Below are 6,153 nucleotides of genomic sequence, written 5' to 3' on the forward strand. Positions count from 1 at the left end.
ATATTGATGTCTCTTTCAGTATATTATACCTAAATAACTTCAACAGAACTTTCTGACGAGCAATCTGCGCCCTTAATTGGCTTAACTCCTCACCAATAATCACCAATCATGTATAATGTCTTAAAGCGTAATTACCTACCTATACAGGGATTGTCTCTTAGAAATTTACTTCGTTTCTTAGAACACACAATAATTCCTCAGACGTCGCTTGTCCATACGAAAGATGTTTCCAATGTTTGCTTACTTAAGGGTGTATTCTATATATTTTCAGAACTACCTATTATAAATAAAAGTTTTATTTATAATAGGTAGTTCTAAAAATATACAGGGTGTCCCTAAAAGGTCTGTACAACGCGCTACCAGGGGTTCTTGGTATCAAAATAGGACGATTTAACCCAACTTACCTCTATCCAAAAGTGCTTCGGTAAGGCGCTATCTACCGCCAAAGATTTAAAAAAAATCGTTATTTTTATTTTATCGGAAAATGGTTTTGCCGATTAAAATGAAATTCGGGATGTGAATGTCTAATGTAAAAAGGGTCTTTGTGATATCATCGTTTTGATTATAGTTGCTATGTAGGTGGTAAAATACTGACCATCCACATCTAAAGAGGTCTAAAACTTTTTAACTAGTATTTTGACGGTTCTGAATTTTTAGACACTGATAGACAGTTTACTTGCAAGCATTTTTTGTCTCTTGATGAATATCGCTATCTGTGATGGTTTACGAAAAAAAAAAATTAGGCATGATGAATGGCATGCACCATACATGCGATTGTTCCTCAAAAAATCAGAAGATGGCTGTGAAACCTTAGAGTGGCGTAACGTTTGTTTGTTGTTTCTTAAACTTGAACAATTTACGTTTTGCTTGAAGACTTAAAATTTCATTGTTAAAATTGTAATATGGCCTTTCAATACAGTAACGCAGAGTTAACTGATATGCTATTAGTGTTTGGATACTGTCGTGGAAATGGTCGCCAATGCGTTAGGGAGTATACTCATAGGTTTCCAAATCGTCATAGCCTACTTCTTGCTTGCACTTATGGTTTTTGAGGAACAATCGCATGTATGGTGCATGCCATTCATCATGCCTAAATTTTTTTTTTTTTCGTAAACCATCACCAATAGCGATATTCATCAAGAGACAAAAAATGCTTGCAAGTAAACTGTCTATCAGTGTCTAAAAATTCAGAACTGTCAAAATAGTAGTTAAAAAGTTTTAGACCTCTTCAGATGTGGATGGTCAGTATTTTACCACCTACATAGCAACTACAATCAAAACGGATGATATCACAAAGACCCTTTTTACATTAGACATTCACATCCCGAATTTCATTTTAATCGGCAAAACCATTTTCCGATAAAATAAAAATAACGATTTTTTTTTTAATCTTTGGCGGTAGATAGCGCCTTACTGAGGCACTTTTGGATAGAGGTAAGTTGGGTTAAATCGTCCTATTTTGATACCAAGAACCCCTGGTAGCGCGTTGTACAGACCTTTTAGGGACACCCTGTATAGAATTACTGACCTATTACCGCATGGAGTCGTACATAGGCCCTCGAGCTTTTTAACTCGTCGCCCTCGAGAATATAAACATCACTATTATGCCCTTAATACATAAATAACTATTATTTTATCTCACTACAACCAGGATAATAGACATTATCTTGAAGTTTCCATTTTTTGAGTACCTTTACTTGGCTTAGTAGATTCTGGTGCGTCAAGCACTACATTAGGTAAACAGGCATGGCACTCTTTATCTCATTTAAATCTACCGTTAGCCAAATCAAACATAACTCAAGTTACCGTCGCCAATGGCGAATTTTGTGACGTAGCTGGATATGTTACAGTGCCAATTAAATTGAAAGAAAGAGTTAAATGAATAGATATTGTAGTGATTCCTAGCTTAATCCATAATATAATTTTAGGATCAGATTTCTGGCGTTTAATGGAAATTGTACCAAATTTAAGCCAAAATGTTTGGAAGTTTGCAGTGGATGAAGTGTCCCTACCTAAATCAACCTTATTTGCCTCATTCGGCATTATTACCTAATGAACAATTAAAGCTGATTAATTTCCTACAAGTAAGTAATTTATTGTGTTAATACATTTAAAAAATGCTTACACTCGTCCGTCGAAATCGTATAACACATAAACATAAAATACATGAGACATATAGAACAATATTAAATAACATGAAAAATCATTTCGAAATAAAACAATTAAACAAAAAAAAAATACAAAAACAAAAAAAAACTTAAGGCGTTAAAGTCTTGAGGTCGTTATCTAAAAACTCTTGGATGTTATATATTGGATTTTCGCGTAAAAAAGTTTTAAGTTTCTTGGAAAAAAGTTATTCATTTAGAGATTGGAAACAAGAAGGTAAACGGTAAACACAGGGCCCCAATAATTATGTGCCGCCTGCGACGTTTTTAATCGTAATCTATCATTATATATTTGATTTTTGTTCCGAGTATTGTAAGAATGAACATTTTTATGCGTTATATAATTTGATTTATTTCTATGAACGAACAAAACTGAGTCAAAAATGTATTGTGATGGAGCTGTTTTGCAACGATTTAAAGATATTGCGACAGTCCTCCCTGTAGCCAGCATTTACAATATTCCGCACACAGCGCCTTTGCATGGCAAACCAAGTATTAAAACTCTGTGTGACTGTTCCTTTAGTTGCGTAGGCGGTTGATGGGGATTCCCGTGACGATTTATTGCAATGTTTCTTCTCACCTTGGTTATCGTACTTAATTGTGACATTGACATCCCTCTCTTTTCCCAAATTCTGCGGCAATACTTTAACCTTATCGTCGGCCTTAACGATCTTGTCCAAGTAAGTTAGTGTATCCGGCACCTTCTTCATAAATTGGGTTGCTACAGATATTTCATCCATGATTGATTTATCATTACGCTCACTGTCTGAACTTTTTTTACCACTACAACCGTATTGCTTGCAGTTGGTGTAGGTGTATTAGATGCTGAACCTTCTACATTAGTGTCCCTATTTAACTTATGGTTTTTTTAGGCTATCATCACAAAAGCGTTGATTTTATGGTCGCTTTTGCGGCCATAAAGTTTCACTTTATTGTACGCTTCTGTCAAACTTTACTTTATTGAAACTGATGTGTGAGAAACAGTAATCTGTTTGATACAAAGCGTCTATCTGGTGTAGCCCCATCAAGGATTGGGCCATTCACGTTCGTTTTTTTCATTTTCGGACTTGTAGGAATGTTTCACACTATTTTGCATAATCACAATCTTCACATTTAAAATTATAGTTTGACGTTTCAATCTTTGCTGCTTGCAGACCTTTTTGAAGTGTAGAACCAAAACATGAGGAAGATGTTATTGCTTACATTATTATACGAAGAATCACCAGCAATTAACCGAAAACACAAGTAGCTACCTATACCTACCATCAAAGTAGGTAATCAGGTTTCTAATCATTGTACAGCATGTTAACTATAAGGTCTTGGAAGCCACAGTTACGAAGGACCTATTGCATTTGACATTATTAAAATCTTGTGCAGCGGAGGAAGTTGCGATTGTACTTTTACTCTCAAACGCCTGCTCTTATATCATACCTATATGACTTAGGGTCGCAACGCTTGCAGCTTCCAAAATTTCATTTTGGGTATCTGAATTGTCGCTATCACCCATTTTGATACGCACAAAACACACGCAAAAATGCTAATTATAATTTATTACATATGACAGGAAATGCTTTGTTTTTAATTGTCTAAGATAACTATGATTTTCAGAAAAAATATGTTTATGAGCAAATGTTTGAATTCTTTTTTGATGATCGCCTAAAAAATGTTGTGTGCACCTTGGCCAAAAGTGATTTGTTAGGCCTCATCTGAATTGCGGCCTCGGCTACCGCCTCGGCCACAAACAGCAGCTTCGGCCAAAAAAGATCACTTTTACGGCCTTGGTACACAAATAACTATTATGAGATGGAGTTCATTTCTTATTTTTTTTAACAATTTCTGATGTTTGAGTACACGAATTTCTCAATGTATTAACATTGATCGTTTGAGTAAAAGAACATGTGGCAATATTACATTTTTGAGCTCCAAAATCAACTAACGTCTGCGTAGCCATATTCTCAACTACTAAGTCAGTACATGTAAATTTTGTTGGAGACGGTAGCACACTTATTGCACGACTCTTTCAAATCAGATAGATCTTTTAATAAATTTTTATTTTGAATCTTCAAATCGTAAATGTAAGCAGTAAGTTTCGCGGTCTCCTCGTTTAAAACGCCTTCCATCGAGACGCTTTCATTTAGATTGTCTTTAATTTGAGTGCGTAGCTGGTCATTTTGTTTATGGAGAGAGGCTAATTCTAATCTTAATGTATATACGTCATTTTTTAGTACAACAATGCACTCATTAGCTTCCTGCAGTTCCTTCTCTAGCTCCGACTGATCGAGAATCGGAAGCTTACATTGAGATGTATTGGTGGAATACGACTGTTTATTACTAATAAATGATAATCTTTCATCCATAATGCAGGTTTAAATACGATAACGCGAAACAAGGTCAAAAACTATTTACACTATAGACATGTACATTACCGTAAGAAACGCTGGTACCAATATTAGTGCTCCTGATCATTAATCCGCCATTTAGCACTATATGAATGATATTGCCAGAGCCCCAAACACTTTAGCACTCATATACAAATAATTGTTTATATGAAGTTTGCTTATTTACTCGTAGAAATGAATTATTTAGCGGAACCGCAAAGAGTCGTCCTATAGAGCACACCGTACGTAAACTCCAACAAGATATATTCTCAAAGATGCCAAATGTTATAGCGTTTAATAAAACATCGTATCATAACTACTTCTGGACCAATAAAACAGAAATATTATCCGGTAAGCCCTATTGTTCAGGAATCTATTAACAAAGAACTCGATGCACTTTTGAAAGACGACATAGTGTGTGGATTTTCGCAAAATAAACAAAGTTATAGCCAAGGACACCTATCCAATCCCGCAAGTTTCCGCCACTTTAGACAAGCTAAAGAACGTCAAATATCTTTCCACAATCGACATTAAATCGGCATTTTATCAAATACCTCTTGAGGAAGATTCTAAGCAATTTACAGCATTTACAAGTCCTAATAGACGACTGTTTAAACGACTTCCTTTCGGTTTAAGCAATTCACCTGCAAGTTGGCAAAGATGCATTGACAAAGTTATTTCAAATGACTTAGAGCCATTTACGTATTTTATTTAGACGACATCATGGTTGTTACACATGATAAGCATTTGTCCATTCTCAAAGAAGTTTTCTTTCGTCTCAAATCCGCTGGTTTGACGGTTAGCAAAGAAAAATGTGCTCTCTGCAAATCACAACTTAAATAGCTGGGACGTGAATGGTTTACAGGTGGATAATGACAAAGTTGAGGAAGAGTTATCTCTTCAGCTAGACATAGAGTAGCTCATAACTTTTAGCTTTTTTGTTCTGCCGATGCCGCCTGAAATCTGGCACTTAATGGTACCATACCTTGCTGCATCTGCATTTGTTCTGAAATAGAGTTGGAGAATAAAATTAATTAATCATAATTAACCTGTATTTGCATACTTACAATTTTTGTGGCTTTGAGTTGGTGAACCCTCTTCAAGGGTTATGTAAACTAAAATCAAAAGATTTAATTCTTACCATTTAATTACAAATAATTACATTCATGATAATACCACAGATTTAAACATTAAATCTGTGATAATACTTACCTGTGAAGGAGAAGGTTTTGTTCTCAGTTTGGAGGTCTATTTGTACTAACCTCTATTTGGCCCGGGGCTAGCTAGCGAATCCAGAACCTATTAATACCGTAGTAAGATATTGTTGACACTGTTGATGATTTGCGGTGTGGACGAATTAATCCTATTAGTTTTTATTATTGTTACTGTGCTTCACACCACAATTATAATTTGTAGTTACCTCATCATATTTAATTTCAAATTGAAATACAGGCATATTAAATTCCTCTCTGCCACAATACCGAGTTTTTTTCACACTTTCATCAATCTGGCACGAAAAAGTGTCGTTTTTGGAAAAAAATACCTTATAACTTTTTTTGCATAAATCGTTAAAGTGACCTTAGAAAAGCTTAACTCCAAAAATCCAGGAT

The 6,153-nt window shown here is 35.0% G+C and overlaps 1 long non-coding RNA gene across 1 annotated transcript; it reads right to left on the reverse strand.

Moving 5' to 3' along the window:
* Positions 1-5,333: 5,333 nt before the first annotated feature.
* Positions 5,334-5,873, reverse strand: LOC116165196. The gene is made up of 3 exons (XR_004144101.1): positions 5,806-5,873; positions 5,611-5,658; positions 5,334-5,549 (listed from the first exon to the last, which is right to left on the reverse strand). It is a non-coding gene; the product is annotated as an uncharacterized LOC116165196 (long non-coding RNA).
* Positions 5,874-6,153: the final 280 nt, after the last annotated feature.

The sequence above is a fragment of the Photinus pyralis genome, unplaced genomic scaffold (genome assembly GCF_008802855.1).
Source record: "Photinus pyralis isolate 1611_PpyrPB1 unplaced genomic scaffold, Ppyr1.3 Ppyr1.4_LG2, whole genome shotgun sequence".
Classification (NCBI taxonomy): domain Eukaryota; kingdom Metazoa; phylum Arthropoda; class Insecta; order Coleoptera; family Lampyridae; genus Photinus; species Photinus pyralis.